Source organism: Loxodonta africana, chromosome 8, assembly GCF_030014295.1.
Source record: "Loxodonta africana isolate mLoxAfr1 chromosome 8, mLoxAfr1.hap2, whole genome shotgun sequence".
NCBI classification, from domain to species: domain Eukaryota; kingdom Metazoa; phylum Chordata; class Mammalia; order Proboscidea; family Elephantidae; genus Loxodonta; species Loxodonta africana.
Genome location: NC_087349.1, coordinates 81967383 through 81977009, shown reverse-complemented (window position 1 = coordinate 81977009; position 9627 = coordinate 81967383). Strand labels below are relative to the sequence as shown.

Below are 9627 nucleotides of genomic sequence, written 5' to 3'. Positions count from 1 at the left end.
AATATCTTAATGCTTTTTTCCTCCACTTCTGCATCACAGCAAGGGTGTAATGTGACTTTCAGTGTATTTATTATAAATAATATATAATCGCTGTTGCATTGTTTAATGTACATTCTATTATCTAAAACTATGGTTAATAATTTCTAAGATCTAACTTTTGAGTACATTCCTATATTTATACTATGCAGGATGTCACATTATATTGATCATTTTAGCATTACCATACAAGCTGTGTTTTTCATGAAATGTAATTACGGCAATTTTACATTGCACTATATAAATCACAATGTATTACAACTATTAATTTGGGTAACAACAACAGACTATTTATATAGAATAGATGAAAAAAAGAAAAAAACTCAAAAATACTTTGTTTCCATATAATTATGTAGTCTATCTATTTGTGGAATAAATGACCAGCTAATGGTATAATCTACAGTAAAACAGGATAATTCTTCATGAACTTGGTGGGGAGTTATCCAAAGCTCCTTTGGGAGTTATTCTAAATAAAAACGACTCCATTTTCTTCTGACAGATCAATAATGTAAACCATCAAAAAGGATGTTTCTGGATCCCTGTGTTGTACTAGTGAACTTTATTCTCCAGTCTACTTCTGGATCAGTGGTTCTAAGACATTAATTGTATTAGAATATCCTGGGGGTTTGTTAAAACACACTTGCTGGACCCTGCTTCAGTAGGCCTGGGAAGGAGTGGGGGTAGGGGGGTAAGATCTTTGTTGTTGGGTGATGAGTTGATTCTGACTCCTGGAAACCCGATGTGACAGAGTAGAACTGCCCCATAGGGTTTTCTAGGTTAATCTTTAGAGGAGCAGATCATCAGCTCTTTCTCTAGCGAAGCCTCTGCGTGGGTTCGAACTGCCAGCCTTTGGGTTAACAGCCAAACACTTAACATTTGCACCACCAAACCAAAAATCCATTGCTATCTAGTGAATTCTGACTCATAGTGACCCTGTAGGACAGAGTAGAACTGCCCCGTAGGGTTTCTAAGGCTGTCCTTACAGAAGCAGACGGCCACATCTTTCTCCCACAGTGTGTCTGGTACGTTCCGACATTTTGGTTAGCAGCAAAGCGCATAACCACTCTGCCATCCAAAAAAAAACCCAAACCCACTGCCATTGGGTCGATTCCGACTCATAGCGATGCTATAGGACAGAGTAGAGCCACTCCATAGATTTTCGAAGTAGTGCCTGGTGGATTTGAACTGCCAACCTCTTGGTTAGCAGCCATAGCTCTTAACCACTAGCCCACCAGGATTTCCACTTTACCATCAGGGCTCCTTAATTACATAATTAGTCCAGTTGATTTTATTTTGACTTTTTCTTCCCAACAGAGCAGACCCTTTAAGTGGCTTCAAGCATCCCTTCTTCTGCCTAATGATTCCATTGTAATATTCTAATCTGTTACATATACTCCTAAATTTACAACCATTTCAATAAGTTTTATAATACTATAGTTCCTTTTTGGTTCCCCTCATAGCTAACATCTTTGGCTAGCAAATTTTTATCCCTTCTTTCTTCTTTAGTAGTTGGTTTTGTTTTCTCTGCCGACACGACTAGGCATGTTATTGAGATTTGGGCAATCTCCCTTGTCTTACTTTGGAGATGGAGTACAACCCACACCAAGCAAAAATTAGGGGCCAAGTCTTCTGTAATCTGGAGTCACAGTGCTGCAAAGGCTACCATTTGGGGCTACCACTGGCCATCATCTCTGCAACACGGTAAAAGACCATCTCTAGTGCAAAACCAACATACAGAGAGAAGCACAACTGAGAGAAGAAAGAGAACTTGATGATATTGTTTGATCCTGGATTAAGTCATGCCTGGTAATAGCTATACCCTTGTTATTCTGAATAATTTGAGCCAATACATTTCTCGTTCAAATAAGCTAGTTTTAGTTGGCTTTCTGTCGTTTTCAACTAAAAAGTCCTGACTGTATAATTCCTGACATTAACTGATGATCAAAGACAATTTCTCATTAAAAATGTAAACTTTTTAGCTAGGCTATATTTATTATGTAGAAACAAAATATTAGCCACAATATTTTGAGAATCATTCATACACTACTAGTACTAAAAACTGTTAAAGAATCTAAGTAGTTCAACTGTGGTGGCAGGGTCATGAAAAAGAAGCAAAAGATCTCAAGAAGGTCAATGTCCTACTCTGGAAACTGTTAGGATAAAAACTCATATGATTTTCCTAAGAAACCACTGATAATGAATGACCCAAGGTGGTGTTTGTAATATGGATTCCTCATAATTAAATAGAAATGTGTATCTCCCAAGAGCATTCAAATTTATACATCACCATTTAACCAACAAATTCATACCACTTATGAAAATAACATTGTGATATTTACGTATGTGGTTTGAACCCACTAACTGCTCTGTGGGAGAAAGATGTGGTAGTTGGCCTCCGTAAAGATTATAGCCTTAGAAAACTTATGGGGCAGCTCTACTCTGTCCTATAAGGTCGCTATGAGTCGGAATCAACTTGACGGCAACAGGTTTAGTTTTTGGTATAGCCACACAGTGAACAAATTACCCCAACTGTTATTATATAGAGAGTTTAGGTTTTAAATTTTTTTTTGCTGTGTAAGTAAATACTATCTTTTTGGCTTGCGGTTCTGTTTCTGGTACCCAGTCCTGATTGAATCCAGCCTGACAGCTAACTGCACACAGAGCAGAGCGCCGTTCATGCTTTCACTCAACTCTGGCCTCCAAGAAGCTGCCGCTATTCAAGTAGTTACCAAGACCTATGGGAGGATGTGGCATGGGGGTGAGAATGGTGGTCTTCCTAATTCAGACTGTTGTTATTCATCAGTAATGGGCTTGGATTTGACTGCAGAAGGAGGAATTGGTTAACCCAACTAGAGGAAGAATTATTTCAACTTTAAAAGTTGAATTCAAATGCCATGTTACCATGTCTTTCATTACGCAGTGAGACCTGTGAGAGCTGGAACTTGGTGGGACTGCTTTGTATTTCTGGGTCTCACAAGTTTTCTGCCTTTGACAGGGTGCAGTGCAGTCTTATCACTTTGCTATTGCATTTTTAAGTGGAAAATATTTACATTTTCTTTCTCTGACGGGTTTCCACATTAAGCAGATTCCTGCTTTCACAAGTTTTACTATATATAATTATGAGATTTTGTTTCTAAGAACACAAACTGTAAGAATAGTAAAGAGGCAGAATATAATAAGAAAGACCAATCAAAATGTCAACATTTAGACAGTAGGTTGAAAAAAGAAAAAAGGGAAACACATATACCACTTGTTTTGTTTGATTTAAAAATACTCATAGTAAATCTGAATGTCTCTCTCTCCATTCATGAAATGAGGGTTGGTATATATTTTTTCTTAGATTTCCAGCTTCAAGAGCCCATTATCTTTGGTCAATGGTCTATCGTCTCAACTATCTCTGGTTCTAAAGCCAAGGAGACTTTGTGGTTTTAAACATTGTACATGGAGACCCAAAGAAAGGATTCGTAGTGAATGGATCAGATTTAACGACTATGAAGGAGAATTTTTCTTTTTGCCTTCTTGATAGAGCAGCAAGTCACCAAAAAAAAAAAAAAAAAAAATCTTTTTAAACTTCTCAATCAATAAGAAGCTATACCAAAAACAAACAAAACCAAATTTGTTGCCATCGAGTTGATTCCTACTCAGACCGACCCTACAGGACAGAGTAGAACTGCCCTACAGAGTTTCCAAGGCTGTAATCTTTACAGAAGCAAACTGCCGCATCTTTCTCCTACAGAGTGGCTGGTCATTAGAACAGTCAACCTTGCAGTTAGCAGCCGAGCTCTTTAACCACTGCGCCACCAGGGCTCCTTAGAAGCAGTACTCCCGTTGCCATCGAGTTGATTCTGACACATAGTGACCCTATAGGACAGGGTAGAACTGTCCCATAGGGTATCCAAGTCTGTAATATTTACAGGAGCAGACTGCCACATCTTTCCCCGATGTGAAGAAATACTAAAAAACAAAAATCCAACCCATTACCTTCCAGTTGATTCCTACTCATAGCTACCATGAAGCATTACTACCCAACCCCCCAAAAAAACCCAGTGCAAGCAAAACTAAAAAAAAAAAAGAAAAAAATTTTTTTTTTTTTAGGGAGGGAAAAATGGCAAAACATCAAACACGTTTCGGTCAATTATAAGATCTATAATTACATACTGGCTCCAGTTAATTGGGGCAGCAGGATATTTTGAAATAAGCTGCTATTGAATTACCTAGGACAACAGGGAGACAAGTGATTTTTAACGGTGACACTTTGACTACAAAAACACTTTTCCAGCGATACCTGAGTTACACAAGGCACCTCATTGCTGTAGCGGGGACCTGGTCCACGTGTTTTTTCAGTTACAGGAGAAAGACTTAAAGGAGGTGGGACTTTTTTGAAGAAGGCATAGGGAGTTGTCTTTTCAATCTACATTTTAAATTATTTTTGCAAGGAAATAGGGATGACATAAAAAATGTATGGTGGATTCTTTTACAAGGTTAAAGGAGCAAAGGGAATATTTCTGTGCCCGAAGAGGAAGCTCTTCATAAGCATGCGTGATTCTTAAAAAGAGACCCTCCCCATAGTGCAACAGGAATGTCTTGACTTTGCTCAATCAATGTATACACTGGACTATGAGTTTCCTAGGATATAGATAAAAGCAAAATTTTTCCATATGAAAATGTAAGTGATCTATACTTTGCCATAAAAGTGGGCTCCAAAAACAGCTAAAAGTGGTGTTGTTTTGTTGTTTTTGTTATCGTTGTGGTTTTAGAGAATCAAGAAGCCTTAATTGAATTTCTCGAGTAAACTAAAGGTGGGAACTGTAATTTCTACCTGGAAGCATCACTGGTATGCTGCAGGTATAGTCTGCCAAATCAATCTTTTCCTTTACTGAATTTTTCAAAAGAGTTCACTGAATAGATTCTTTTTCTTTCAAAAGTACACATTTAAATACATAATTTAAATAAAGGAAACAATTCACTGTATGAAATGTTGCCTTAAAGAGGGCTTATCGCAAGTACACTAATTTCCTAATCTGAGTAATATTTAAAAAATATAATATCGATTGGTTTTAAATATTTTATGTAGCTCTGCAAAATATTTTAGAATTTACTGCTATTTGCTGTTTTATCACATGGTCACTTCCTGGGTGATTTATTTATTTTTGTTTTTAATCAGTGTGGGCTGCTAACTATAATTGTAGCCTCTTATTTATTAATTATTCTCATTTTTAATCTATAATAGGTGTCCAGATTGCTATTGTTTCCTTTATGGCAATGTCTGCACTTTCCCTGTGTGTCCTAGTTTTAATCCCATAGGACTTTGGTCACAGAACAGGAATAATTACTGGGAATATCAACGAGAAAAGGAAAACATAATAATTTTAGTGATCTAAGTTTCCGACTATCCCAGCACTTCTTTGGTGCTGTTGTGATGGCATTTGCTATTGTTGTTTAGTTGTTGTCAAATTCATTCCAACTCAAGGTGACCCCATGTACACAGAGTAGAATGCTCCATAGGGTTTTTAAGGTTGTACCTTTCGGAAGCAGACTGCCAGGCCTGTCTTCTGAGGCACCTCTAGGTGGTTCAAACTGCCAAACTTTTGGCTGGTAGTAGAGCACTTAACTGTGTGTGCCACCCAGGGACTCCTGATGGTATCTGGTTATCAGTTTTTGGTTTCAGGCAGGTGATTTGCTGAATTCAACTGAATTTATCCAAGCCAGTATGTATTCATTTGTTTAACAAGTAAGCTAAGTAAAGTTCAAAGAAAGAAAATAATCCACTCGTTCTGAGGTACGATAAAACCATAAAATCATTAAGGTAAGTAGATGAGGTCTAATGCAAGTGACAATAAGGTGGCCAAGGAATAATTAGGTACTAAACCCATTGCCCTTGAGTTGATTCAGACCTCTAGCGACCCTATAGGACAGAGTAGAACTGCCCCATAGAGTTTCCAAGGACCACCCGGTGGGTTCGAATTGCCAACCTTTTGGTTAGCATCTGTAGCACTTAACCACTACACCACCAGGGTTTCCAAATTAGGTACTAGGAAACCTAATCTAAGGGAACCTGTTTAAATTAAGCACTAAACTCGACTCTGTACTTTGGGGATATCCAAGGAAAAATGAAATTGTGACATCAGGGTGGACACACTTTCCCTACCTGGTGCTTTGGGAGGTCTGTATTCCACAGGAATCTTGACTGGCATGATAAAAGACAATAAAAAACTTTCTAAGGGGGGGGGGAATAACTTGCATTAAGTATGCACAGAAGTATGATTTAAAATGTTAAACCGTACTTCTGTGAAGGCATTTCTATGAGCAACTAGAGTATCATCCAGGTTGATAAATTACTCGTGAATGCCTTGGTTCAAGAAAAAGCTGACAGAATCTAGGGCATTGGTCTTCAAACATTTTTGTTCATATACATCTTAAAGTATTTTTGAAAAACCATGTGCCCCTTTGAACATTTTTAAATTGATGCCTAAAAATTTTCATGAGAAGTTTAAAAAGTTAAAAGGGTACTTTTTTTACTTATAATATTTTATTTATTACTTTAGATGCAACTACATATTTAAATGATCTAGAATTTGAGCTAGTATATAGGTATTACACTTTTCCATACTCAGGTTTCCAAAAAAATATTTTTATGAAATTATTCATAGGTATCTCCAACATCAGTGTTTTTCTGATCCCCAAAGCAGTTTTTTTAAAAATATTTTATTGTGTTTTCAGTAAAGGCTTACACAGCAATTTAGGTTCTCATTCAACAATTTCAACACAAGTTTTTCAGTGACATTGGTTACATCCTTCACAGTGTGTGAACGTTCTCATTATTTCAGTTCCGGTTGTTCTGTTTCCAGTAATCTAGTTTCCCTGCCCTCTTACATTCTGATGTTTGTTTTAAAGTAATTGTTGACCATTTGGCTCATGTAGATGATTTTTTTTAAAGGAGCACAGTACTAACAAATGATATTCATTATTTTTTTGAGCCAGTTTGTTATTTAGCTATAAGGTGACCTCAGGGGTTCATTTTCAGCTCAAGGTTTGAACAGTATCTCAGGGCAGTAGTCTTGGGGAGTCCTCCAGTCTCAACCAATCCAGTAAGCCTTTTTTATTTTTTTTTACTTTTACTGAGCTTCGAGTGAACGTTTACAAATCAAGTCGGTCTGTCACATATAAGTTTATATACATCTTACTCCTTACTCCCACTTGCTCTCCCCCTAATGAGTCAGCCCTTCCAGTCTCTCCTTTCGTGACAATTTTGCCAGCTTCCAACTCTCTCTATCCTCCCATCCCCCCTCCAGACAAGAGATGCCAACACAGTCTCAAGTGTCCACCTGATATAATTAGCTCACTCTTCTTCAGCATCTCTCTCCTACCCACTGTCCAGTCCCTTTCATGTCTGATGAGTTGTCTTCGGGAATGGTTCCTGTCCTGTGCCAACAGAAGGTTTGGGGACCATGCCCGCCGGGATTCCTCTAGTCACAGTCAGACCGTTAAGTATGGTATTTTTATGAGAATTTGGGGTCTGCGTCCCACTGATCTCCTGCTCCCTCAGGGGTTCTCTATTGTGCTCCCTGTCAGGGCAGTCATCGATTGTGGCCGGGCACCAACTAGTTCTAAAAATATGGAACGCTTCACGAATTTGCATGTCATCCTTGTGCAGGGGCCATGCTAATCTTCTCTGTATCGTTCCAATTTTAGTGTATGTGCTGCCGAAGCGAGCACAGTAAGCCTTTTTTTTAATAAAGAATTTGAGGTTCTGTTCCATATTTTTCTGTCATTCTCCTATTTATTGTGGCCATGATTAGAATGGTTGGTGATGGTAGCCAGGCACGGTCTAGTTTATCTAGCCTCAGGACATATGAGGTCATGATTTGTGTAGACTACTTGTCTTGTAGACTAACTTCTTCTTTGAGTCTTTGTTTTCCTTCTTTCTCTTTTGCTCTGGACAAGTAGAGACCAATAGTTTTATCTTAGATGGCCACTCACAAGTTTTTAAGACTCCAGACACTACTTACAAAACTAGGATGTAGAACGTAATTTATGAACTACATTATGCCAATTGACCAAGATGTCCCACGAGACTATGGTCCTAATACTTCAAACTCAGAAATCCAATCCTGTGAGGTGTCTGGTTATGTCTGAGAAGTATCTGTAACTGTGCCCCCCATGTGCTTTATTATATATATGAATATATGTCCAAATATATTCATATATATAATAAATACATGTTACAGAGATGCATATACATATGCATATACCTATATATACACACATATGTATATATGGAGCCCTGGAGGCTCAGTAGTTAAGAGCTATGGCTGTGAACCAAAAGGTCGGCAGTTCAAACCCACCAGTCACTCCTCGGAAACCTATGGGCCAGTTCTACTCTGTCCCATAGGGTTACTGTGAGTTGGAATTGACTCGAGATCAGTGGGTATACACATATATGCTTACATACATACATATATACTGGCACACACAGACACGTATATATATATTTGCTATTTTTTCAAAATTATATATATCATAGCAATTACCAACAGGTATTTTTTTTCCTGTGTACTTTTTAGTGATCTTGCTTACCTTCATCAAGCTGTGTATGCTTCACCCTCATTCAGTGTTATATTTCCCATCACCCAAAATAATGAGTGTCTACTATCTAGAGAGCGAATCCTCCTCCCATCCTGGTAACCACTAATGGACATTGGTTTCTGTGCATTTACTAGTTCATGTCATTTCATGAAAGTAAGAACGTATGACATTTATTTTTTCGTGATTGACTTATTTCAATCAAAATAATGTCCCCCAGGTTCATCCATGTTCCAATATGTTTTGGGAACTCATTTTTCTTTATCACTGAGTAGCATTCCGTTGTATGTATGTACCACATTTTACTTATCCATTCATCCATTGATGGCTCTTACCGTATTTTTATGCAAATAACACATGCCTTCTGTATTTGTTTGCCAACCACTCCCTCCCCCTGTGAGGTATTTTCGTAAGTGCTGCTACCCAGTGAAAACCTAGTGCCAAGTGCTGCTATGCTAATTTTTTTTTTTTTTTGTCTTAAGAAAATACCTTATGAGGGGAGAGAATGGTTGGCAAACAAACGTAGAAGGTGAGCATTATTTGTGCAAAAATATGGTATGTTGTTTCCATCTTTTTGCTATTGTGAAGTGCTGTGATGCACATAGGTGTACATATGTCCATGTCATTTCTATTAGATCCCTACCTAACGGAATTGCTCGGTCATATGGCAGTTCTACCTCCAGTTTTTTCAGTAAACAGCAGACTGTTTTCCACAAAGACTGTACCATTTTACATTCCCACAGCAATAGATAAGGGTTCCAATTTGTCCACATCCCCTCCAACACTTGTAAAATGGTACAATTTTCTGCAAATCTTAACTATGGCATTTTAAAATGAAACTTTTACAGCACATTTAAAGTTATAAAAGATAATTTAAATATCATATAGATTTGATACCACCATGATCCATTTGAAATACATGAACAAGATTGCCTTTAGTAGTCAGAAATTTTACACTGTTCCTTATTTCCTTCGAACTCGTATTTCACTTATTGAATTTTATTTCAC

At 37.7% G+C, this 9627-nt stretch overlaps 1 non-coding gene across 1 annotated transcript; it reads right to left on the bottom strand.

Moving 5' to 3' along the window:
- Positions 1-7645: 7645 nt before the first annotated feature.
- Positions 7646-7752, bottom strand: LOC111749771 (U6 spliceosomal RNA). The gene has a single exon (XR_002784964.1). It is a non-coding gene; the product is annotated as a U6 spliceosomal RNA (small nuclear RNA).
- Between the last annotated feature and the right edge of the window lie 1875 nt (positions 7753-9627).